Raw genomic sequence first — 27,168 nt, forward strand, 5'->3', positions numbered from 1 at the left:
GAGGTTTGTACTGAGTCATTATGTGACAAGAGTCTGCAGCTCTCAATATATACATAATCTTTTGCAATCAACTTCCAGAGATTCTCATTCCACAGGCACAAGTCAGCCCTGCCTAGAGAAAGCTCATTTTATAGGCCATGTTCTAAGCCCCAAAGGGCAGTAGCAAAAAAAAAAAAAATTGAAAGAAAAAATCAGATCCAGTGCAAAATAATTGTGTCTCCTAAAGACCCGCTCTGGACTTCTTAATCCCACAGTCAGGAACCGTGGAATTCATCAAGTTTCTCCTTCCTCACCAGGCTGCTGGGAAGCTCAGGTTTAAGTCACTTGGTTAATCAACTACGCTAGCCCTGGGAGTTAGCAAACAGGTGTTCTATTTTTCTTCTATTTTGCTTTCCTATTTTTATTTCTGTAACCATATTGTTTATATTTCTTTGGGGATGAGGATGGAGAGGCAGGAAAAGAAACAAAATAAACCACAGATACTTTGTTCATGCTGAAGCTCTGCCTCCAACTTTATCTTGAATTGTATGTGATGTGGTGTGGAGTGTTATAAGCAAATTCATGAAGAATTCCTGGGATGAGTATTTAATGAGCATGCCCTTCACACACAGCACAGTTGTCAGGGCACAATCTGCTGGGGGAAGGGAGGGCCTTAGTTTTCTACTACAGCATAACAAATTACCAGAAATGTAGCAGCTTACAACTCACATTTGTTGTCTCACAGTTTCCACAAGTCTGGAATCCAAGCAGGATTTCCTGCCTCAGGTCTCACAAGGCTGTGGTGGAGGTGTCAGCTGGGCTGCATTCCTCAGGCTCTGGGGGAGAACCCCTTCCAGGTTCACTCAGGTTATCCACAGAGTTCATCGCTGGGAAGATGCAGGACTGAGTTCTGGGCTTTGTGCTGTCAGCTAGAGGCTGCCCTTAGCAACTAATGGCCACCCACAGTCTTTGCCAGATGGGCCCGCCAGCATGGCCACTTACTTCATTGAGCTGGCCAGGAGTGCCTCTAGGATGGGTTTAACAGTGTGAGGGTGTCTTAATCTTAGAAGTGACATCTCCACCTTTGCCATATTCTGTGGGACAGAAGGAAGTCCCAGGTCCTGTCCACGCTCGAGGGGAAGGGATTACATCAAGGAGTATACAACAGGAGTCACAGATCATGGATAATGCTAGGCAACATGGGAAAACCCCATCTCTACAAAAAGTACAAAAATTAGTTGAGTGTGGTGGCATGCATCTGTAGTCCCAGCTACTTGAGAGGCTGAGGTGGGAGGATCACTTAAACCCAGGAGATTGAGGCTGCTGCCACTGCACTCCAGCCTGGGCTGCAGAGTGAGATCCATCAGAAAGAAAGAAAGAGAAAGAAAGAAAGGAAGAAAGAAAGAGAGAAAGAGAAAGAAAAGAAAAGAAAGATAAGAAAGAAGGAAGGAAGGAAGGAAGGAAGGAAGGAAGGAAAGAAAGAGAAAGAAAGAAAGAAAGAGAAAGGAAAGAAAGAAAGAAGGAGGGAAAGAGAGAGAAAGAGAGAGAGAGAAAGAAAGGAGGGAGGGAAGGAAGGAAGGAAGGAAGGAAGGAAGGAAGGAAGGAAGGAAGGAAAAGAAATATGATCCCATGGGCAACAAAGATCACGTCAGCTTAAAAGATCATGGAGGCTTTCAGGAGGGGGGCCACCTGGCCTGGTAACTGTAGGCAGGAGAAAAATGGTGGGAAGAGAGTCTGGAAAGATAAGCTGGGACTGGATTTGTTGGGTGTTAAGTACCAGGATTTTCAAATTTATCACACAGGCCTGTGCTTCTAGAAACAGGCTCAGTGGCATTGTGCCCGTGGTTGATATTTGAACCAAGTAGGCATAGCTCTTCATGGAGCATTGATTTTACTAGAATACTTTTCTGAGGAAAACATATTAATTTTTTTATATTAGAGTAACTATCATAGAGTAGAATGCAGAATTAAAACTTATTTCTCACTTCAAATGATTTTCTCTGGCTCTGGTGGAAATTTTTGAGCAGGAAGACCCCTGAGTAGCGGCTGGCCAGAACAGCTGTCAGATAAGGGGTACAGGGCAAGGGCAGCCAGAGACACAGGATGTGGAAGGGGGACACATGAGTCCTCAGCCAGCTGTGGGGTCAAGGAAGGCTTCCAAAGGGTTCCTAGGCTAAGCCAAGTGGTCCCTCACCAGTATGAGAAGGAGAGACAAGTTTTAAATGGATGGCAGAAATCTTAGGGCGCAAAGAAGACCTGTGTGAATTTTTCCCCCAGGATCAAGGCTATTTCCAAAGTGTCTCATAGCTGTGGAGGGAAGAGGGACATTCTACCTATCTTGCACTCTCCTCTGTGTTTCAAAGAGGCACGTATCTCAATATTTAGACCAGCAGTTGACAAACTATGGCCCACGGGCCACATCCAGCCCACTGCCAGTTTTTGTACAGCCTAGGACTAAGAATGGTTTTTACATTTTTATATGGTTGAAAAAAAATCAAAAGAATAAGATTTTTTGACAGAGGAAAATCATATGAAATTCAAATTCCAGTGTCCCTATATAAACTTGGATTGGAACCCAGCCTGCTCACTCCCTTACGTATTGTCTGTGTCTGCTTACACACTACAATGGCAGCGTTGAGCAGTTGCAACAGAAAAGCCTAAAACATTTACTATCTGGCCCCTTGTGGAAAAAAGTTGGACAGGTTAAGCCCTGCGGGGATTTGCAGCAGGGGGAGTCCCCAGGGACACTAATTCTCTGCCAGTAAGCCTCACCCTCAGCTCACCTTCTACAATGATGCCATCTACATCTGTATTTCCCAACCTGTACTCCAAGACATGCAGTTAGAAAAGAGAGCAGAAAAGTCTCTATAGTCAAATAAATTAAGTCCTGGGTTTTGGGTTTTTTTTTTTTTTTTTTTAAAGAAGAAAGAAAGAAAGAAAAAGAATGAAGGAGAGGAAGAAAGAGAAAGAGGAAGAGGGAGAGAGAGCGGGGGTGTTGTTTTATTGCCTGGGCTGGAATGCAGTCTAAAAATGGGTATGCCTATAATTGTGCTTAATAATAGAGACATGAAAAAAAAATGAGGGAAGAAAATAACAAACAAGCAGCCAACCAATATTTCATTTAAACCTGTAAATAGATGTGATGTGGTACTGATAAGAGTGTATGTTTTGTGGATTTAAAGTGGAGAGTTCTATAAATGTTAATTAAGTTTACTTGTTCCGGATCTGAGTTCAAATCCTGGATATCGTTGTTAATTTTCTGTCTCATTGATCTAATATTGATGTTGAAGTCTCCCACTATTATTGTATGGAAGTCTAAGTCTCTTTATAAGTCTTATATATCTGGGTATTCCTATATTGGGTGCGTATATATTTAGGATCTTTAGCTCTTCTTGTTGCATTGATCCTTTTATCATTATGTAATATCCTTCTTTGCTTCTTTTGATCTTTGTTGCTTTAAAGCAACTCCTGCTTTTTATTTATTTATTAATTTTTGCTCTCCATTTGGTTGGTAAATCTTTCTCCATCCCTTTGTTTTGAGTCTTTGTGTATCCTTGCATGTAAGATGGGTCTGGATGCAGCATACTGATGGGTTTTGGCTTTTTTTGCCTGTCTGTGTCTTTGGATTGGGGGATTTTGTCGATTTAAATTTAGAATTAATAATAATATATGTGAGTTTAATACTGCCATTTAATGTTAGCTGACTGTTTTGCCTATTAGTTGATGTAAATTCTTGATTATGTTGATGCTCTTTACTTTTTGGTATTTTTTAGAAAGGCTGATACTGGTTGTTCCTTTCTATGTGTAGTAGTTCTTTCAGAAGCTCTTGTAAAGCAGGCCTGGTGGTGATGAAATCTCTGAGTGCTTGCTTGTTCACAAAAGATTTTATTTTTCCTTCGCTTATGAAGCTTAGTTTGGCTGGATGTAAAATTCTGGGTTGAAAGTTCTTTTCTTTAAGGGTGTTGAATATTGGCCCCCACTCTCTTCTAGCTTGTAGGGTTTTTTTAAGGGTAAAATGAGTTTATTACTGCAAATGTTTCCAGCTCTTTATGCACTGTGACCATCCACATTGGGGATACACATTTTGGCATCTGCCAAACTTATTTTACCACTCAACATTTTTTAAAGAAATATTTATTATTATCTCAAAATCTGCCATGCACAACACAGTTTATCAATGCTATTCTAGAGCTTTACCAGATATTCAGGAAATTGTCTCCTAATGTGGGGAAAATAAATCCTCCTTCTTAGTGAAGCCCCTTGGCTCACTCTGTCACCCAGGTAGGAGTGCATTGGTACCATCATGGCTTACTGCAGCCTCAAAAGTCTGGGGTTGAGGGATCCTCCTGCCTCAGCCTCCCAAATAGCTGGGACTACAGGTATGTGCCACCATACCCAGCTAATTTTTGTTTTTTGTAGAGGTGGACTCTCACGATATGGCCCAAGCTGACCCCCGTTCATTTAGTGCCCTCTTCGGTCATGGGAATTTGATGTGGCAATTGGTCATGCAGACCCTTCTCTCACTGCGGGGACACTCACTCATTCACTCCCCCATCTATCCCATTTCCCCCAACATTTCCCCCTCCAAGACATGGGAAGACAGGAATTTTCAAGCCACCGGTTACAACCCAACACCGGGTCACAGAATCAATTTAGAAGGTCAGAAAGCAGCATTTTAAAAAAAAGTAAACTGTAATAGCCTATAAAATATCAGAGTGTATCTCAGTAGTATTTAGTGATATGTTTGTATCAGTGCTGGATCATAGCATGAAAATATATTTCTTACTTTTGGTCATGGTCAAAAACATTTGAAAACCAATGTGCTAAGATGCCAACAAAATACAAAAGCACAGCAAAGCTTTCTAGACAAGAGTTGTTTATCAAAAGTGTAACATCTGTTTCACAATTCATTCTCTCGTGTTTCATCCCAGTGTGTGCCTCTTAAATTGCAAACATTGGGACTCAAGGATTGTGCCTTTTGATTGACTGCTGTATCTTTCACTCGACACTGTTTGTGGGACTCCCTTCCCTCCGGAGGCTGCATAAATATTTGATGCTGATAATGAAGTGGAATTTACAGTTAACAGCAAAAGTTCTCCAGCCTAAGTTTTCTATCCCACATCCCACTTCTGCATGGTGTCCCAGAGTTTTCTCTACATACAACCTAATAGGACTCCAGGAGCAGTGCTTTTCTTTTCTTCTGCAGAAAATACCCACACATGGCAACAACCTCTTTTTAAGCTGTAGGTTTCCAGCCTTAACGCCATCCTCTCTTGCCAGACACCCTCTGCTGCAGCCACTATCTTCGGGAATCTTCCATGCCTCTGTGTGCACTGTGATTCCCTCTGCTTCATAGTTTCTCCCTTCAGACTTTTCTCCTGCTAAAATCCCTTGTACTGCCAAAAGCCTGAGTTGCATAGACCTTCTGTCTACAAAACCTTTTCTTATGGCCCAACACATAAAGTTATTTGCATCCTTTTTCATGACCATGCAGGATTTGGTGCCTACATCTGTACAGCAATGATGCCACTAAATTGTAAGCTCTGACATGCCTATTTCTTAAGCCTGCCCATTGGCTTCCCCAGGGCAAGGACTGTGTTTTATTTATCTCAGACTCATCCATGCCTGGCATGGCAGGGCACGAAGTAGGTTCCCCATAGTATTTTAAGTGTGAATGAAAGAGAAGAGATAGTATAAAATATTAGAGTGCAAAGGTTTGCATATGGAGGAGACCATCCATCTTACTGCCTCACCCCACTTCCAACCCCTCCCGAGCACCCAGGACAAAGCTTGTTCAGCATGTTGCAGAATCCTTCGACCTGTTCGTGGGATGGATGAGTAGAGGTCAGCATGAGTTCCAGGTGTCTCAGGTGGAGAACTGGGCTGACCCTCCTGAGATCTCTAGTTAGGCCATTCCACATGCAAGGGAGGATTTTTAATTGCTGTGGAGCGCTAATGTGATCCGCAAGTCCAATACAGCAAATGGTGGAAGATTAATAACTTGTGGAATTAGCCCAAATGTGAGCTTTATAACAGCTGTGAATATTGGGAACTACAGGATTAAGAGGTCGTTTTTGTTCTGAATTTCCAGCAAGCTTTTCTGTTTAGATCTCTCTCTGTCACACTCCCCCTCTATCCACCCACCATCCCCACCTGAGAGCCTCTTTGCCTTTGTTTACCCCCAGAGCTAGAACACCAGCACCGAACAGGACGGCCTGCAACTCCCCAGCCTGCCTGTGTGGCAGTGGCCATTCATTCCCTTGTTCATCAGAGCAGTGCCTTTCCCAGAGGTTGGCCAGAGCATCCCAGGCTGAACCAGAGTCCACAGTGAGCTTCTTCAGCCCAGCCACAAAGAAGATGCTGAAGATCGAAAAGGGGTAAAAGCGACTTGTTGGATTCTACCAGGAAGTCCATGAGAACTATAGAAACACTTACCTTAGGGAGGCCGTATAAACCTCAGAGGAGAGAAGAAAAAGGAATACCAAACCCCAGAAATGTTCTGGCCCTCTGCCAGATATAACAGGTACATCATTTGTGACCTTTACTGTCTTCGGGTTCCTAGAAAGCAGAAGTGAGATTATTAAAATTAATTGTGGGCCAGGCACCATGGCTCATGCCTGTAATCCCAGCACTTTGAGACGCTGAGACAGATGGATCGCCTGAGGTCAGGAGTTCAAGACAAGCCTGGCAAACATGGCAAAACTCCATCTCTACTAAAAATACAAAAGTTAGCCAGGTGTGGTGGTGGGTGCCTGTAGTCCCAGCTACTCGAGGAGGCTGAGGCAGAAGAATCACTTGAACCCTAGAGATGGAGGTTTCAGTAGGTTGAGATCAAACCCTTGCACTCCAGCCTGGGCGGCAGAGTGAGACTCCATTTCAAAAAAATAAATAAAATAAAATAATTGTGAAGCTGCCAGTACTAGGCATGGAGGTCAAAAAGGCACCAAAGAGAAGATCATCATCTTTGATGGAGGCTGACAATGAATTCATTTCAATTATTTTACTAGGCAAGCCACTGTTCCAGGAACTGTACTCAGCTGTGAGGCTCCGTCTAAATACCAGTTGTTGCGGGAACTACAAAGACCGTAACTCTAATGCTCATCATTTTCCTTCCAAAACATGCTTCTACCTGATGACCATTTATTAATAATTAAAGACGTTACTGTCCACCTCACTGTCACCTTCTTGGATCCCACATCCTTTATCCAGTCAGCAAAACCTGAAGACTTCACCCCCTAGATCTTTTTAAGTCCTGCCCTCATCAGTAGCACCTCCTCGCTCCTTTGCATGAGCAGCCACCCCTTAGGTGACCTAGCCTGCGCCTAAGTCTCCAGCCTTGACTCTCTCATGCCCTCCTACTCTGCACCCCATGCTTGGGGTTCTGCACTGGATCAGCAACCATAACCAGGAGGCAAATGACAAGCTGGGGGCAGTATCTGGGGCACATATGAAACTCCAACAGTTAATATATAACAAGCTACTACAGATCAATAAAATATAAGCAGTTCAAAAAGGCTGAAAGCTATAAATAGGCATTTAAAAAAGAAAAATATAAGACATAGGAGGCAAATAAATATAAGAAAAAAGGCAAGCCAGGTGTGGTGACTCATCCCCATGATCCCAGCACTTTGGGAGCCCGAGGCAGGTGGATTGCCTGAGGTCAGGAGTTCGATACCAACCTGGCCAACATAGTGAAACCCTGTCTATACTAAAAATACAAAAAAATTAGCTGGGTGTGGTGGCGGGCACCTGTAATCCCAGCTACTAGGGAGGCTGAAGCAGGAGAACCGCTTGAACCCAAGAAATAGAGGTTGCAATGAGCCAAGATCGTGCCATTGCACTCCAGCCTGGGCAACAAGAGCAAAACTCTGGCTCAAAAAGAAAAAGAAACAAAAGAAAAAAGGCTCAACTTCAATAGTAACAAAAGAAATACAAATCAAAACAAGGGCATGACATTTTCTGCTTGTGTTAGTGAAATAAGGGGGGAATTAAGATATCACCTGTAAGCTATGAAGTACAAATTGGCAAGTAATTTCTCATGAGAAACCTTGCTGTATGAAAAGAAAAGTCTTTAGAAAATCTCCATAACATTGTCTAAGTAGTTCCACTGATATAAACTTATCCTAAGAAAATTAGTGGTGAATTGGGAAAATTTTTCAACTTGGAGACGTCAAAGTTCCAACATAGAGTATTTGTAAAGTAAATTTTATACAATAAACTCTACAGCTATTTAAAAGGGGAGTGTGGAAGCATAATTACTGACATGAGACAGGTGATTAGTGGTAAGTTTTAAGAGAAAACAGTTTATACAAATTTGTGTACAATATTTTATTTAAACAACTTTTATAGACATAAAATGTCAGGAAGCATATATATCAAACTGTAAGTAATGGTTATATCTAGAATAAACTTACCCATAAGGAAATTTTGGGGAATCCTTTCTATGTTTTTCTATCTTTGAACAATAAAATGATTTATGTTTATAAGAAAAATTTGTTTAAAAAAGTGACTCAAACAAAATTGCCAATCTTAGAGCTATTATTCAATGCAAAGACTTGAGCAACTTCATTTTTAAAATATAGTCAACCGTTTAAGCCAGAAGATATTCCTTCACTTTCTAAGAGCCAGGCACGGTTGTATACTGAGATAAGCTGTACTTAAATGGTAATTCACATGGTTACTTAAGTAAATCCTGTGGAATTTCAATTTATGAAAATGTGGCTTGATTTATGAATTTTGACTATTATGCCAAAGCTATTTTGGTGTTGATTGTTAGGTAATATAAATAAAATACAATTAAAAATAAAATGACACACTTACAGGCGTATACACGTCTGTCAAAACTCATCTAACTGCACATTTAAGATCTGTACATTTTGCTGTGTGTAATCATATCTCAAAAATGTGAAGGCAGACAAAAACATTTAAAACTCTTAACGTTTTATCTTAAATTTCCAATGGGAATCTCTAAGGCTACTATACTGAATCAATTAAAAAACAAAAACAGGCAGACTTACACTTCTGACCATTATGGAGTAGTTGGTATCAGACAGACCTTCCACTGAAAATAACTACAAAAGCTGGATCTAAAAACAAAAGAATAAGTACAGCCACTTGAACCCATCAGCAAGGTACCAAGGAAGCCAAATTTCCCTGAGAACCTGGAGTTTCAAAGAGAAAGTGAAGATCCTGTAGAAAAGAAAAAACACATCACGGTGAACCAGACATTCAGTGTACAAACACCTCTCGATGCATTTTCTGCCCCTAAGTTGTGCTGGCATGGGACTGCATAATGAGAGAGAAAGCAGAAAGCAGCTGCTGAGAAGGTTGAATCTAGGCAGAAATTTTGATCTTGTGAAGTACTACAGAGAAAAATAAATGAGTTGAGGACATGCAAAGAAACAGCATAGGATTCTTACCATGCTTCAAAGAACTCCTCATTGTTATGGTTTGAATGTTCCCTCCAAAGCTCATGTTGAAATTTAATTGCCATTGTGACAGTAGTAAAAAATGGGACCTTTAAGAGGTGATTAGGGGCCAGGCACAGTGGCTCACACCTGTAATCTCAGTACCTTAGGAGTCCGAGGTGGGCAGATCACCTGAGATCAGAAGTTCAAGACATGCCTGGCCAACATAGTGAAACCCTGTCTCTACTAAAAATACAAAAATTAGCCAGGTGTGGTGGTGCATGCCTGTAATCTCAGCTACTCCAGAGGCTGAGGCAGGAGAATCACTTGAACCTGGGATGCAGTGGTTGCAGTGAGCTGACATTGCACCACTGCGCTCAAGCCTGGGCAACAGAGTGAGACTGTCTCAAAAAAATAAAAATAAAAATAAAAATTTTCTTTTTTTAAAAAAGCCGATTAGGTCATGAGGCTCCTCCCATGTGAATGGATGAATGCCTAATGTCAATATTGTAGAAGTGGGTGAGTTATCAGGAGCTCTGCCCCTCTTTCTTCTCTGTATATACTTGCTTGCCCTTTCACCCTTCCAGCATGGGATAACACACAGAGATCCTCGCTGGTTGCCAGCACTGTGCTTTTGCACTTCCTTGCCTCCGGAACAGTGAGACAAATAATCTCTTTTCTTTATACATTACCCAGTCTGATGTATTCTGCTATAGCAGCAGCAAACAGACTACGACATCCATATTGTTTCAAAGTTATCTGTTTTTACTCTCAGGGTATGTGAGCAGAACTAAAATTACATGGAAACTTTCATCTAAGCTACAAAATCTTAGTGATATAAAGGATTCTGCTAATCTTTTAGTTCAGTTATTCCCAAACTCCGCGGATTCGTGGACCCTGCACAAGTCATCACAAAGTCCATGAGAGAGGCCTGGTGTAGTGTACATTTAACAAGCGCTACCAGATGATTATTATTTTCAGGGAAGTTTGGAGTACAATGATCTAGGGCAGTGATTCTCAGAGAACTGGAGCTTGCATAGCAACATGAATATAACTTGAGTTCCTTATTTAAAAATAGAGATCCTTGGGCTTCACTCTGAGGTCTCAGTTTGTGAATTATCACAGGCAATTGTTGTGCGCAGGTAGGTGTTGACACGAGGTCCAGCCCACCTCTCCCAGTCTCCATCCAATGATTGTCCAGCCCACTCATGACTATTTCTAGAGAGGATACTTCCAGCCCCTTTTCCTGCCCATGGAGGTCACTACTTGAATATTATTGTAAACCTTTGTCAAATACTGTCTCAACAAATTTAGGAAAATGTATGCCTCTCACACCCAGCATTAAGACACAAGAATCAGACTTTTAAACTCAATTGTTCAGTTGTCATTCTTACAAAAGACTTTTCTCACTAATTTTGTCAGAAAAATACATTTTTGACTACAATCTTGTGACATCTACGTTTACAGGTCCTTTGGGAGTGAATGGAACTTGTAGATCCAACTAAAGACCACGATTTTGTTTCTCAAAGGCTCCAAGTGATAAGTGGTTGCTGTATTAGGAAACAACCTTTTTTTTTCCTCCAGAGAGGAGAATTAAAAGACATCCATAGTCAACTTGACAGTTCAAAGCATGGCGTCTATCATCCATAAACACCTCCACAGTCTCACAGAGAAGAGGAGGGAAAGACAGCTGCAATAAGAACCCGGACACATTTATATGGCTCCCAAAGCACACGTGCAATGTAGGATTTTAACTTTTCCCATGGATAGCTGGTGTTGATGAAGAGGACCTAACTTGAGCCAATAAGGTTCAGAACATAAACATTTACAAGCATAAGGGAAAGCATGGACAATCATGATGCAGTTCCCTGCACTCTGCTTCCGCTGTTTGCTAATGAGTGATTTTATTTCTCTGAACCTCACTTTCCTCATCTGTAAGATGAGACTTGTCATACCTTCCCTTACTGTGCAGAGTAAGTAGGATAGTAAATGAAAACTGCCTAGCCCATGAATGGCATTCAATCTACGGTAGATATTTTTTAGTTGTTAATAATGCCCTTCCCAGGCCATTTTCAGATGCTCCTGAGTTAGATTCAGTCAGGAATTTCTTTAACGGCTCCAAAAGGACACAGCATTGTCAGCGTCTTGGCTGATCCATATTAATGTGATAAATTGGTTCTGGCAAATCGGCCTCTAACCTGTCTTCCCTCATGCCCCAGTCCTTGGCTTGCTTCCATTTCTCCGCGTTTTTCTAGGTACTCTATAAGAGAGATCCTGTCTGTTCTTTCCCTCCCGCTGTCATCCTCATCTTTCTAGATGCTTAATTCCAGACCATAAGCCTGGGCTCTGACTACCTGTCGTTGATGGTTCATTCCGCCCTCCAGGAGACCTCAAGGATTTCTGCATACCTTGTGTCACCCCTGAGAAGAAAGCAAGCCAGTGACCAACATGTTCAGAGAGTGGAACTTTCCGTGGAAGGGCAGAGGTGTTGAATATTTCTGCTTTCCCAGAATTTTTTTGGGGGGGAATCTCCTCTTTTGGTCCCTGGTTTTTTGAGATATCTCTTAGGTCATTCTCTCTTTATTGGGTTGCTTCTCTTTCTTCTCTCCCAAGAATGAGTGTGGAAAGTGGGGCCAGCATTTCTTCAAACTGGAGATATTCCCATAAGCCCAGGAAGGCTTCATAGAACCAAGGCAAGGTACAGGAGAGAAAAGATACAGAGCATAAAACACACCAGCACCTAAAGTCAGCCTTCTTTAAAACTCCACTCCTTCTGGCTCTTCCTTGGACCCATGATCCATGGCTCTTTGCTGGAGGTCTAATAACGCTCCTGGGAACATCCCTGACTCTGACTTCCTGCTTAGATATATAACTTTTACTTGCTACTGGGGCTCCTGCCTTAACCCCGCCTCTTCTGATGTCTATATACAACAGTTGGGTCTTCCAGTTTTGAAAGCTCCCAACACTGGCATTACAGGGCGAGAAATGCTGGTTTTGCCAAATGTCCCAGCCATAATCGATAGCTTCTCACTAACATGAGGAGTTATATGCTCACTTGTATCTGGCTCTGCTTATGATGGGGAAGAATTCAATGGGCTTAGAGGGTGGAATCTATAGCCCTATTTCCTAGACCACTTTACTGGAGAATTCTAGGCTGTTTAAAATCTCCACTGAATATTCTTGAAGAGAAGGAGAAAAAGAAGAAGGGAAATTCTTACCTGCTCTGATTTAGTATCCTCGAGTCTGACCCACCCTGCACTACACTAAAGTCAGTGAACAGAGTGTCCTTTAGCTCATCCCTTGAATCATCTGTTCTGTCCTGACCTCAGCGCTGGGCCCCATTCCATGTTCCCTGACCTGGTATGTGAATGTGACTTTCTCAGTCACAGTGTCTAGCATCCTCCAAGGACTTGGGTTTGTGCTACTTGTAGGTTCTTCCCCTGCTAGATTTTTTTTTTTTTAGCTTTAAAAACATTTTTCAAATTGTGATGAAATACACATAACAGAAAATATAACATTTTAAGTGTAGAGTTTAGTAGCATTAAGTACACTCACCTTGTTGTGCAACCATCACCAACATATCTCTAAAACACTTTCGTCTTCCCAAAACTCTGCGTAATCATTAAATAATAACTCTGTTCCCCTTTGCCCCCAAGCACCTGGAAACCACCCTTCTACTTTGTGTCTCTATGAATTTGAATGCTCTAAGTACTTCATGCTAGTGGAACCATACACGATGTAGCCTTTTATATCTGGCTACTTTCACTTGGCATGTCATCAAGGTCCAGCCATGTTATAACAGATGTCAGCATTTCATTCCTTCTTATAGCTGAATTACATTCCATTGTATACGTGAGAGATGGGAAAGCTCTTCTTCAAAGTTTATATCTCAACTACATTATAAGGAGTTACAATCTATTGCTCTATGGCCATTATTTGCTATTAGCATAAACATACACACACACACACACACACACACACACACACACACACACACACACATATATTCTCTAAATCAGCTACTCTTAAATGAGCTATCTTGACTCACCCCGGCATGTCTGAACGGAACTGGGCAAGTTCCAAACCCTGGTGCATTCCATTCCTTATTTGGAATGCTTCCTGGCCTCCTTCTGAGTAGCTTCCTTTTCTTCCTTGCCGCCTTTCCCCCTTATCCAGAAAATTTCCAAGTTTTTAGCCAATTGGGTCAAGCACAGAATGTGAGGTCCTGTTTTGGCTGGTGGAAACTGGACACAGCATAGGTGTGTCCAGTTTGAGGGTGATTGAGTCAGGTTATGAAAGTTATCAATGTCCATGTCTCCTTTGTTCGGGGGTCCCCTTGTGGCAAGACTGCCGGCAAGTTGCACCCTTCCTGCAGGAAGTAAACCAGGCTTGCTGAGGGATCCATGGTCTCAGTGTGGATTCTTCCCAACATTATAAACCCGTTTCCAACATATGGATATGCTACATTTTGCTTTTTCATTCATGCATCAGTGAAAACTTGACTTGCTTATACCTTTTGGCTAATGTAAATAATGCTGCTATGAATATCGGCATATATATATATGTATCTCTTCAAGATCTTGTTTTCAATTCTTTCAATTCTGTTATATGCCTGAGTAGAGTTACTGGATCATATGGTAATTCTATTTTTAATTTTTAGAAGTTCTACTATATTGTTTTCCATAATAGCTGCACCACTTTACATTCCCATCAACAGTGCACAAGGGTTCCAATCTCTCCACTAGCTTGCCCACATCTGTCATTTCCTGTGTGTGTATTTTCTTCATAGTAGCCATCCTAGTAAGTGTGAGGTGGCATTTCACTGTCATTCTGCTGAGCTTCTTGAGTAGATCACCCACTACCTACCCAGCCCCAGGAAGCAGCCTGCCATGCTAAAGTCGTGGCTGGACCTCGAGAAAGACACTGAACATAGCAGGAGGGCGATAGTTCTTAGCACTCGTAATAGCTACCTGATACTGTCCATTTGTTGAGCCAAATTGTTTGTTAAATCTAAGATATATAATATTTGATATGCACGGTTAAGACACAGACCTGTGAGAAGGGAGTGGTCAAAAAGATGATGACTTACTGAGTGTTAGATTTCTGTGAATGAGCACCATCTCCAAACTAGAGAAGTCCTCTCTCAGGAGTTTACGCCGCTGTAGGGCTCTTTATGTGATATGTAGCATGACAGTAGAATAACTACAATGAGGGGATAGAAAAATAGTGAGTAAATGCAAAAGGAAGACTGGCAGACTGGGGTTCATGTTGGTGGGGAGATGACAGGGGCTGAATTAAAACAGAAACCACAATTTCCAAAACATAAGCCTCACTTACAAAGCAGGCCAGTTTCTCCTGACCACACCATGGTGGGTGTCACAGACAGTCTAAGTTCAAACTTTTTTGTTCAAACCATTTTGTTCTCAGACAAGACCATAGAGAAATTGACCTGTCTGTTACTCCCCACAGACTTGTGCATCCCAAAGATAAGACCACCTACTTTTCTAGAAACTCCCCAGTTTAAGAATCTGATGAAATCCTGCCAACACCATCCTGTGGCTAACTCCAGCCCTCTAAGCTTTATTGGGTGCCCTTCCGTTAATCCTCCCTTTTGAGATGCCTCAAATTTCCCCACTGTGTTCAGTTTCCCTTGCTATCAGCCTAACTTTGTTGACTACAGATGTGTCCCAGTTGGTCTTAGGCTCCAGGACATTGAAGAACATTAAATTACATTCAATGCCTAAAGCGAGTTCTCTCCATGGCTCCGGAAATGATCAAAGCCTCTCTTTCTGGCCACCTCACAATTTCCCCTCCCCAGCTCTTACTTTCTCCATCTTCTTCCTCCAAGCTCCTGAAATGCCACACGGGACACCTGGTACTTATACTTTTATTTATGGAGGCTTCTTACAAAAATGAGTAATTAACGTCATAAGAAAATTCTCAGGCTGACCTGAGAATAAAGCAATCAAGACCACATTAAAATTATATCTTTTTTTCCCAAGACTCATTAAGGAGCTGTGAGAAAATCAGTACAACCTGTTGTGAAATCCCAGCGTAATGTTTAACTAATTTTCTGCCTTTGAGCAGTATCCCCACCATTAGCTTTCTTTTTTTCCTTACTGGCAGTTTCACTTAATCTCTTTAAAGTGACATAATGAAAGAGTGAAAAGAAAATGTACCCTATGGTCCTGCAGCCACCCCTGACAGCTCCACTTTCTGACTCACGGCCAGGAAAGTGCCGGCTCTGTTTTCCCAAGTCCAAGGGGAGGTGGGTACCTCTTCTGCTCACCCCTACTGCTTCCCCAAATCACTCTCCCTTCTTTCTGAACTTTGCTTAATTTACTGGGGAGAGTGACTGATCCTTCCTGGCTGCCTAGGGTAGAGCCTAGATCCCTTATTCATACTTCCCTGCGTCTCTCTCATCCACAATGTCGTTTTAAATGCAGTTTTGTTCCCTTATCCTTCCTTGCTCCTGGTGAAATTGATGGGTATGGAGGAGGTAAACTAGTCCCTCCATGGCAAATTTCAACTGAGACAGAGAGGAACTTGGCCCTGAAACCTGTAAGCTCAGGAGCTGTTGGTGGCTTTCCCAACAAAAAACGGGGCAAAGACAGTCCAAAGCCAAAGGGAAGAATAAAGTAGAGGCTCAGAGGAAAATAGAAAGGACACCCTTCCTGGGCTCTTTACTGTGTCCCCGGTCCAGCCCTGTGCCTTCCCTAGATCCTGCAGTCTGTGTTGTCGGAATCTATGAGCCTCTGCGGTGCCCTTCCATTGCATTTGCTCAAGTCAGCTCCTGTAACTTACAACCAGAAAAGCCTGAGAAAGGTGCCTGGCTTCTAAAGCTCAGTTTCATGGCCCAGGAGAGCTTCACTCCCTATAAAAGGTGAGCATGTTCCCTGGCCCTAGTAGCTGCGCCAACCGCCTTGGGAAGCCATCCCTGCTCCCTGAGCTAACCGGCATCTCTTGGCTCTGAGCTCCCTCCCTCTCCTGTCAGGCTTCTGCCATGGCCCTTAGCCCTTCAGCCTGAGATCACTTGTATACCTTTCTAAGAGATCCCACTGGCAGATAAGGGCTGGATCATCCCACTCCAGGCCCCTCCTTCCTCATCATTGTTGCCACATGTACTGGGGTTCACACGCTGCCAGCTTGCTTAGGTTAACAAGAGGTTGCTTCCTTATTTTCTACTAATGTTAGGAATTTTCCGTTCATCCTATGCATAACATGCAAGGTGGTTACACTTTAAACTTGCCAGTTAGTAATATCTCTCTCTGTGGGTTGGAGTCTTCTTTTTGGGGTGGCCAGGCTGCTCGTGCATCAATGCTTGATCTTCCAGATCTTCCCACCCCTTCCTTTTCAAGATGGCCTCTGGGTTTGGGGAAACTGGGGAGTTCAGGGCAGTGAGGAGGTGTGGACTCTGCCTCTACTTATTTGGTTCCTGTAGTCCTTTGGCATCCTGAAAAGGACCACACATGGATGGCCCCTACACCATGCTGACCTCTGGGGCTGAAAGCTGTAGCTGGTGAGTTTGTAGTTGATCTCTGGGCTCCATCTCAGCCCCATAGCCCTCCACACAGCTTTGGCCTCAACCTGGTCCTTGCTGCCACCCTGACGTGGGTATTCTGCCCTGCCCCTATAGGTATAGGATCTCTTTGCCCCTGGAATAGCAGACCTCACCAGCCACATCCACAATAACTTCTGCTGCTCCTACAGGCTGTGTGTAAGGCTTGTGAATGCTGACCCAGGCTCCCTGCCACATCTGCTGCACCACGCTGTCCACTGACTGCAGGCACCCTGCCCAGGGTCCCAAACACCACACCTTCCACTCTGCTACAGCCACCACTCTTAGGATCCCAAACAGGAAACCCCTCTGCTCCTGGCTACCCTCTCAGTCCTTCTAACACCTGGGAATCTTGGTTTTGGTCTGAGTGGAGGAGTCATATATCTCTGACTGTGTGCTCACCTGTCTCTGACCCTCTTCTCTTCTTCTACTTTGCTGCCTCCAAAAAGGACATGCTTCTCCCCACCCCCCATTTTGTCTGACCTGAAACCCTCTTTGGTAATTTTCTTTCCCTTACCTAGGCCAGTGCATCTCCAGGCCTAGGTGCCCAAGGCAAAGCGTCTACGGAAGGAGTTACGTGCTAAAACCTTCAGTTTCAATCAATATGAAAGCTGCAGAATAATTAAGAGTAGGGATCGGCCAGGCACAGTGAGTGGCTCATGCCTGTAATCTCAGCACTTTGGAAGGCCAAGGCAGGCAGATCACCTGAGGTCAGGAGTTCGAGACCAGCCTGGCCAACATAGTAAAACCCCATCTCTACTGAAAATACAAAAATTAGCCAGGTATGGTGGTGGACACTCGTAATGCCAGCTACTCAGGAGGCAGAGACAGGAGAATCTCTTGTGCCCAGGAAGCAGAGGTTGCAGTGAGATTGTGCCACTGCACTTCAGTCTGGGCAACAAGAGCAAAACTCTGTCAAAAGAAAAAAAAGGGGAGGACCCAAAGTAAAAATACATTGATTTAACAGCCCCCAAATATTATACCTATTAAACCTATATTGAATGCCTAGTATGTCTCTGGAGTTTTGCATACCTTTTAATTAATGAATATTATATTTTGCATCATATTATATATTTTATATGCTACATTTTATAGCCGGCTTACCTAGCAGGTATCATTAGCATCATTTCGTAGATAAGGAAATGACCAGACAGGTTAAATTGCAAGTGCGTGGAGGCGGGATTCAGACTTAGATACGTATAATTCCCAAGTTTTCTTCATCACAGCACACCATCTTCTGGGCGTCTGGTACCTTCATCCAGCCCTAGTTGCCACATGGAACATGCTCTCCTCCTGTTAACTGAACAATCAGATGACAAAAGAATGAGTGAAGGAATTTCCTCCACAAACCCAAAGACATCTTGGTATACGCAAAGGACAGTAGGGATAAATAAAAATTTCACTGTGATTTTTTAATAGTGTTTTATTCTATTATGCTTTGCAGCTAACAATCAAGCACGTTTGTGTAATATCTCATCTGGCTGTTGTAAGGATCAAGTGAGGGAGAGGAGAGAGCAGATGTTATGAAGCTCATTTTACAGTGGAAGAAACTGAGGCTCAGAATGCATCAAGAGGCACACAGCAATACAGCTGGTAAGCAGTCTTCTAATTGCGTCTCTTTCCACCTACGTACGACATGGCACGTTAGTCATTATTGAATTATTGATTGATACCAAAAGACTTATAAGATTTAGGTCTAATAACACAGTGACAACCCCATTTATGTGGGGAATGCTTACATTCAGAATGCCCAGCTATGCTGAACACAGATGAGAAAGGGAAGGTATGTGAAGTAAATAAATCGAGAGTCTTTAGGGTTAAAATAGATGCCACAGTAAAACCCTGAGAGGTTATGTGGTTCCTTGATAGAAGATTCCCTTGAGCTTTTATTCAAAGCTTATTTTCTCTTTTTTTAAAGCCAATTATAATTTGTTTGGTTTTTAGCCTATAGCAGATTAAAGACAGCAAATGGGAGCAGGGAGGCATGCATGTTATCTACAAGAAGATAGTGAGGGAGGAGACAGGCAGAGCATAAAAAGCCTGCACCAGAGCTAAGAAAGTGTAACAATCTAGAGCCAGTCAGCGAGGAGAAACAACCACTTAGACCTAAGTGATCTCCAGCCTATCCTCCCTTGTAGCTATTGCAGAGGACAGAGCAAAGTAGACTGGGAAGTCTGATCTTGCTTCTACTTTAACCCTTTGTTCTTTTTGAATGGAATGGTTAATAACTCTATCAGTTTCCAGTTGCTGCTGTAACAAGTTACGATAAACTTAATATTTTCAAGTAACACAAATTTATTATCTTATAGTTCTGGAGGTTAGAAACACAAAATGGGACTTACAGGCTAAAATCAAAGCATGGGCAGAGCTGTACTCCTTTTGGAGGCTCTGTGAGCGAATCCGTCTCCTTGCCTTTCCAGCTTTCAGAGGCTGCCTTCGTTCCCAGCACATGGTCGCTTCCTCTCATTGCTCCAACTCCTGTTTTCATGATCAGACCTCCCATTCTTACTTTGAGTTTTCTGCCTCATAATTATATAGATGCTTATGATTATACAGAACCCATCCAGACAGTCCAGGATAGTCTCCCTATTTCAATATCTGTACCATTCTAAACACCTGCACAATCTCTTTTGCTATGTAAAGTAGTATATTCACAGATTCCAGGATTAGAACAAACATCTCTTGGGGGTGATTAAACAGGCTACTACATTAGCAAATGAATTCCATAAACATAGAATTTCATAGCTAATGTCACCACTCTCCTTGTTGGAATCACTGGCCATCACTCCCTGCCCATCCTAGGCTCCCTGCTTGGAGAGGGGCCTCCACCAACCTCCAGTGTTTTTAATTTTGAGTCATGGCTGAAGAAAGCCAGAGAGAAAATAGGAGAAAAAAGGGAGCTGAAAATGGAGGCAAAGTCCATGTGTTGGGGACCTAGATGGCCCCCTTCAAGTAGCTCAGGTCTGGCAGCTTGTGCTGGGCTTGTGGAAGATTCCCTCTCAAGAGGTGAAATACCTCGGGAAGCAAGCCCCAGCACAGGTAGGGCTCGTGGGTCTGTGGGGCTGGGCCACCAGTGTTCACCTGACCACACCATCTGCCCCCGCTACAACTTCTTGTATCAGGAAATTAATGACATGAGGCCTTCTTGTTTGTTCCTAATTGATCACCTTATGTAAAGAATCTTAGGCTGGGTGCAGTGGCTCATGCCTGTAATCCCAACACTTTGGGAGGCAGAAGTGGGAGGATCACTTGAGCCCAGCAGTTTGAAACCAGTCTGGGCAACATAGGGAGACCCATCACTGCAAAAACTTGAAAAATTAGCCAGGTATGATGGCATGTGCCTGTAAGTCTCAGCTACTCAGGAGGCTGAAGTGGAAGGATGGCTTGAGCCTGGGAGGTCAAGGCTCCGGGAGCCATAACACCACTGCATTCCAGCCTGGGTGACAGTGAGACCCTGTCTCAAAAATAATCCAAAAAAAAAAAATCTTATATTTTATGGTGTCACAGACTCCTTTGAGAATCTGATGAAAGCTATGGATTCCCTTTCCAGGAAAAAAGCACCTAATGCAAGCACACTGAAATATACACGTGAGTTTAAAAAATCATAGTCCCCTGAATTTAACTTGTTTATTTTCATGGATCCCAGGCCAAGAACCTCTGGTCAGAAGCTGTTACTTTTCTCAAGCTGTAATTCTGAATTCCATCTATGTGAAATTTCTGCAAAACAAAGTTTTCCTCTTTAATTTTAGCCATTTAGATTGAGATATTGTGTGCAAACCTTGGGGACACCTGTTTTTGTATTAGCATCATTATACAAGCTCTTCCTCCTGAGCAAGGTCACTGGAGTGAACCTCAGTCCCTGGGCTGGGCTGTTGCCACGAGATGATATGTGGGAAACCCCAGCCTAGGCCTGGTTTCCTTCTTCAAGCCGGATACCATGTACTGCCTTTCATTTCTTCTTTCCAGTTTGTGGGAATAAAACCAAAGTTCCTTTGTACATTCACTTTACGTGTTTGAATATGCTCTTTTATATAAGTTTGCATTCCTCTTTTTGTCTTTTGCAAAATCTGCTGACTACCACATATTGGCCATTCAGAGAAGAATGGGCGGATGCTTACCAGTATGGCCAACATGGCAAAACCCCATGTCTACTAAAAATACAAAAAATAGCCAGGCATGGTGGTGTGTGCCCATAGTCCCAGCTACTAGGGAGGCTGAGGCAGGAGAATTGCTTGAACCTGGGAGGCGGAGGTTGCGGTGAGCCAAGATCGTGCCACTGCACTCCAGCATAGGTGACAGAGCAAGATTCTGTCTTTAAAAAAAGAAAAAAGAAAGAAATATGTATGGTTTTGTGCAAAAGCCACATGTTGACATTGAACAGAAAATTCTAACAATTTCATTTGTAATTGTTGTAATTGGTCACTGAAACATTTTGACTTTCATCAATGCACTATTTCCTTATATGTGTATTAAAAATTCACATATGAAAGAAAATGGAGAGGAAAGGCTACCACCTGATTATTTCTATCCATGTGATACAATTTAAGATCTATGACTCCATAGACATAAAAGACCTAAGTTTTAGAGCTACCAGTGACAGCATGAAAGGTTTCTGTTTTTGTTGATTGAGAATGAACTAGTTCTCTCCATAATATAAGCACATTATTTGTGGATGCCATGCACTTACTGACTTGTCCTTGGTGTGACCGTTATAAGCCTGCGTGAGTCACTTCTACATGAGCACCTTGAGGCAGCCCACCGAAGAATAGCCTTTAAATAGGTCTGTTTTAAAGTCTGAGCAGTTTCTCAATCAAAGAGCGGAAGGAAAGCTTCTGAATCTGAAATTAAGATTTCTTATATTGTGACCTGTAGCCATGAGGTTTTCTGACCCCTCCAGGAGAGAACTCTCATCAGGGTTTTTGAAGCAAGGTGCTGGCTGGTTGCTTTACCTGCTAGGTTTGCAGAGAGACAACTTCATATGAGCCTTGTGACAGGAAACACCTGGTTAGATGATCCCATTGTCTTGTGGCTTGAACTCTGGGAAAGAAGAGGTGCTGAACAGGGCAGTGAGGAGGTGGTGGTTCTGGAGGAGCTACACCACTCCTGAGTGTATTCCAGCAAAACAGTAAATGCCAGGGGAGTGGATGGTCTAGTCAATGTCCTGCAGGAGTCTGGGTCCAGGAGAAGATCCAGGGATGAGATCTGAAGACAGAGTTGCTCTGGATCAGAGCACACTGGGCAGGTGGAACAGGTGCTAGTGACTCTAGGTCATACCCAAGACACCAGCATTATTTTAGGCATTAATGCAGACATCATGAGCATTTGCATTTTTTCCAGGAGTCAGGAAGAGGCATCGGGATGATTCAAAACTCTGGTTCTGCCCTGGAGTGACTTCAAGCTGAGGACATTCCAACTCAGAGGGCCTCAGCTGCAGAACCAACTGGACTCCAGTGTTGCAGACCAGTGAGGATGGAAATGCTTGCAAGACCAAGATGGACAACGTTGAAATGGCCTCAAGCCTGCTACTAAGACTGGCGCTTGTGGGGGAGAATATTTGGTCCAGTATTCAGAGTCTAAAGGGTAGAGACAGGGAGGATTTGTTTCAGGCAGATAACAATAACCCTGAAGGTCCAGTCCAGCAGGCAGGGCATACCTGAGATGCAGGCAACAGGTAACATGCAAAGTCAGATGCACAGTGGGATGTGGTTTGAGAGATGAGTGACACCCCCTCAGTGAGATTTCCACAACCATCTGTGGGATGGGGAACTGAGGCCATTCTAGCTCCTTAGGAAGGGGCAAGAGCTCGCTGGATGCAGGGGCCAGGTGTATAAGAGTATTGGGTGGGAATCAGATGAAGCGAGGACCAGGAGAGATTGACAGGGGGCTGAGGGTCAGGCCTAGACACTGAGCCAGCAGGCAGCACAGGGGACCGGTGACGCCACGGCTTATCACAAGCACAAAGCCCTGAGATGGACTAGTCCCTAATTTCAGACCTCTAGCTGTGGATAGCTAACATATTTTCTTTCTCTGGGATAAATTAGATGAGGACCTGGGAAGACCGCGTTTTCTGGGAGAAGCCCTGGAATACAAGATTTAATATACTTAAAGGGAGCTCACATTCCCATCAACCTGGAGCAACTCACCTGGGAATGTCTGAGTTGGCTTCAAAGTCTCAGCCAAATCCAGACCTATCTAAGGAATGTGGAAGCTGAAACCAACTTCACCTGGATCTTTGCCTTGTGGTAACATCCTTGCCCTATGAGTTGCTGCCTGCATATATGGAAGTAGAAGAGAGGAGACACTGTTTTAGACAAACATATAACATAAATGATTTTATTATGAAATTAAATAATTACATAGATACATTAGAGCAAAATTATTTTATCTGAATTGTATTTTGACCCGTGCATCCTATTCAACAACAATCTTTGTAAAAAAAATTTACCCTCCTCCAAAACATTTATTCAGTTAAAATGTGAGTGACTAATATTGTAATGGTCCCTTGAAAGCAGGATACAGGAAATCAAGGCATTTGAAGGAATGTGGAAAGAAACAACAGAAAGACTTCTGGTTTTGAAATTAGTAACCGGGCTTTCATTCTGGCCTGGCCAAGTCCTCCCAAGCCCTTGGTCCTCATTTTCTGTACTGTTCTGCCTGTGTTACCTGCTTCTAACCTGATTCAGGAGTCCTGGCCCCTTCCTTGACTTCTGGGGGTATGAGTGAAAACAAGACAGATGTCTCCTTTGCCAGCTCTGGGGAGATTCTATCAACCTCATGGTTGAGGGTGGATAATAGGTCATCCCAAACCCTGCTCCAAGGAGGAAATGTTGACAAAGGATTCTACAGTCTCAGTCCCTACTCCAGTTGTGACATGTTCAACAAGCCCCAGAGAGATAACTTCACCTCCCTGCCCTCACTCGCCTTCCCCTACCCCATCACAGTAACAACACACAGCCCAAAACAAGCGATGTCTGTATTATTAGGAGACTGGAAACGTGTGAGCCAAAAAATGTAATTTTTGCCCCAATGTGAAGATCCTTGTCATTGAAGGTTTCCTGTGCTTCTTTTCTGATTCTGGGTTAATGCTCTTTTGGAACATGCAGCAATTACTCTGATCACTAGAAAAGTCCAGTGCTTTTGGAATGATTTGATCCAGATTGAAGAACTCTAATGCTCCCCAAAGCAGAAGCACCTAAGAAATAACGCAGGTCTGCCAACGCCCTTAACAATCTGCATGAGACCGACTGGCCGACCCCAACCTCCAATCTCATACCCTGTTCTGATGATCTAGTGTTACGTACAAATGACCCTGACATTTAGAGGCTTACAACAATGACCATTTTATTCTCCTTTTTATTGACGGGCTTAACTGGGCAATTCTTCTGCTTCAAGTCATGTCAACTGGGAGACTTGGACACAAAAAAAATACTTGAAACTTTATATAATAAAAGGGAATGCAAATTATAGAGTCACTTTTCTTTTATTAAGGGAACAGAGATTTATTTTTGCTTCCATTTAAGATATGGAGTTCCTGTCTTCTCTTGAATGTTACAAACAAGACAGAACTTTTGGTCCCATGAAATTCACTAATGTAATTACTTGAAAAAAACTATACATTTTAGAAATATTGATTGGTGACAAACTTAAACAACTGCCATGGAAAACTGCCTTACTTCAATCCTTTCTGAGAGCCTATGGACAAATACAGTAATGAAAACAAGTTTGGGACCGGATGCAGTGGCTCACGTCTGTAATCCCAACATTTTCGGAGGTCGAAGCAGGTGGATCACCTGAGGTCAGGAGTTCGAGACCAGCCTAGCCAATATGGTGAAACCCCATCTGTACTAAAAATATAAAAATTAGCCAGGCATGGTGGCGGGCCCCTGTAATCCCAGATACTTGGGAGGCTGAGGCAGAAGAATCGCTTGAACCTGGGAGGCGGAGGTTGCAGTGAGCTGACATCGTGCCACTGGACTCCAGCCTGGGTGACAAGAGTGAAACTCCATCTCAAAAAAGAAAAGAAAACAAGTTTGCATCTGCATAATTAGCAATTGACTTCATATTTATATTTCTATTATTTGGACCAGTAACATCTCTTTAAAATAGTGATATTTTCTAATTTCTTTTATTTAAAAATTTATTTTATTTTATAAGTTCCAGGACGCATGTGCAGGATGTACAAGTTTGTTACATAGTTAAATGTGTGCCATGGTAGAGTCACTTTTAAAAGCACTCTTTGGGGTTTTGGTGGAAAGGAAAACTGCAGGCCAATTCAGACTGACCCTCCAGGCTCAGTCCCTTAAGATACCAGGTACCAGGTCCCAGTCCCATGGTCTCACTTCACTTGGCCAACTCTGCAATCTCCGCTTACGACAGCGTTCTCCTCCCACCTGAAAGGAATCTCAAGCCTGATAAAAAGTAATTCGTCCCAGCTAAAAGCAGTTTGGGCATCTCTGAGCTGCTGAAAGAGGACCTGGTGCGGCAGGTGAAAAGATCAAGGACCCTCTGTGTCTTTCCTTTCTGGCAGGTGAATATCCGTCTGGCTGCCCCCTTCCCCCCTGCTCCTCAGAGCACCTCTGCTTGAGAGTCTGAGCTCAGTTAGGTAACACTAGTGCTGCGCTTCTCCATTCCTCTGGCCAGGGTCAGGCCTGAAGTCTTTAGGGAAATGAACTTTGTCATCTTTTTACAAAAATTGTAGCAGAAGAGGAGGAAATTGCACTACTTCAGGCTTTACAGCCTGACAACATAACACTCTCACTTCCTGTTTTCTCTCTGCCCAGTCTCAGGACGCCTCTCAAATACTAACTCGATGCTCTGCCCTCACTGTATCCTTTGCTGATCTGATTCCTCAACATTTATATCAGGGCTTAGTTCTGAGACACAAATTTGCTGTCTTTAATGCACTTCCTTTACATAATGCTCCTGAGAACATTTTTTTTAAATCCCCATCTATTTTACTGTATGGGTATAATATCTAACATTGCCTCATTTTCTCTGTTTTGCTCACTTTTCCCCCCAGGAACATTTGAGTATCTGCCATGAGTCAGCTACATAGTCTACAGTGATGGTGCTCAATAACCTCCTCTCCAGGAGCGCACAGCCAGTAGAGTAATCAGATGAGCACTTTAATGATGAAGTGCCTGGGAGTGGCACAGACAAAGCAAACACTTGTGCTTGGGAAGGGACAGGGAAGGTTTCTAAGAAGAGGAAACCTTGAAGGAAAAGGAGGCATTGTCCTGGGAGATAAGGAGAAGGAAGTCCCAGGCAGGGTGAAAGCTCATGCAAAGGCACTGAGGCATAAAGAGTTGGCAGTGTTTGGGAGCATCCTAAGTAACGCCATGTGACCGTACACAGGGCACGTGTGAATAATTAGAAATGTGCCCAGAGAGATGAGCGGGTTCCAGATGTTGAACAGTTCTGTGAATCCTTCTGAGTTATTTGCTCTCTATCTGGAGGGCAAGGGAGAGCTCTGACAGGTCACCAGCAATAGGGTGATACGACCTATTGTGTTTTAGATTCAGAATAGCGTTTTTCTTTAATTTTGTATTTTAATTGTGCTCCTGCACCTTTCTTTTTCTCTAAAAGCCTATATGATCGTAACAAAAGGCCATTTAGGGATATATTTATGGTGCCTATTTTCCAAAATCTATAAAAGGATATTCATCCCCACTGCGACTTCCTCCCATCACCCAACTCTTCCATTGAAAGCACTTGGCAGGTGTTTGGATGTGAATTCAACATTCTGAGCTCTTGCTCTGGGCTAAAAACCATGTAAAGCAATTTCATGATCTTCTCTCCTTTCCTCTCATTCTGTTTGTTCCCTAACTCCTGGTACAGTGACTTGGAAATATCAGAAAGAGAGACCTTTAGCCCTCCTGCAGGAACTTCAAAGAAGCCAGCGATAAACTGGTCTGAGCTTACATTGTGCATTTGGGGCAGCTGAGGGGTTGATCCCTCCTGCCCATGCAGTAAAATAGTCACTGTCCACTGCAGTGCAGGTCAGTTCTCAGCATTGCCATTTGTTTAGCCACTTCACCTCTCAGATCATTCAACCATGACTAGCCCAGTTTGGCCATATCATTTAAGAATTCCGTACAAGTGCAATGTTCTGCATTCTACATCTGAACCATAAAGCTATTTTTAACACTTTGTTCATGTTTAATTTGAAGCTTACTGGATTTTACTTGGGCTTCATCCATGAACCTATCCCCAGAGATTTAACTA

The 27,168-nt window shown here is 43.0% G+C and overlaps 2 long non-coding RNA genes across 2 annotated transcripts; one reads left to right on the forward strand and one right to left on the reverse strand.

Moving 5' to 3' along the window:
• Window positions 1-4,769: 4,769 nt before the first annotated feature.
• Window positions 4,770-18,303, reverse strand: LOC116557335. Its single transcript, XR_004271470.1, has 3 exons — window positions 18,049-18,303; window positions 6,415-6,537; window positions 4,770-5,035 (listed from the first exon to the last, which is right to left on the reverse strand). It is a non-coding gene; the product is annotated as an uncharacterized LOC116557335 (long non-coding RNA).
• Window positions 18,304-18,395: 92 nt separating this feature from the next.
• On the forward strand, window positions 18,396-23,431 carry LOC116557336. The gene is made up of 2 exons (XR_004271471.1): window positions 18,396-18,537; window positions 22,282-23,431. It is a non-coding gene; the product is annotated as an uncharacterized LOC116557336 (long non-coding RNA).
• Window positions 23,432-27,168: the final 3,737 nt, after the last annotated feature.

Source organism: Sapajus apella, unplaced genomic scaffold (assembly GCF_009761245.1).
Source record: "Sapajus apella isolate SASKATOON/1434 unplaced genomic scaffold, GSC_monkey_1.0 scaffold19, whole genome shotgun sequence".
Classification (NCBI taxonomy): domain Eukaryota; kingdom Metazoa; phylum Chordata; class Mammalia; order Primates; family Cebidae; genus Sapajus; species Sapajus apella.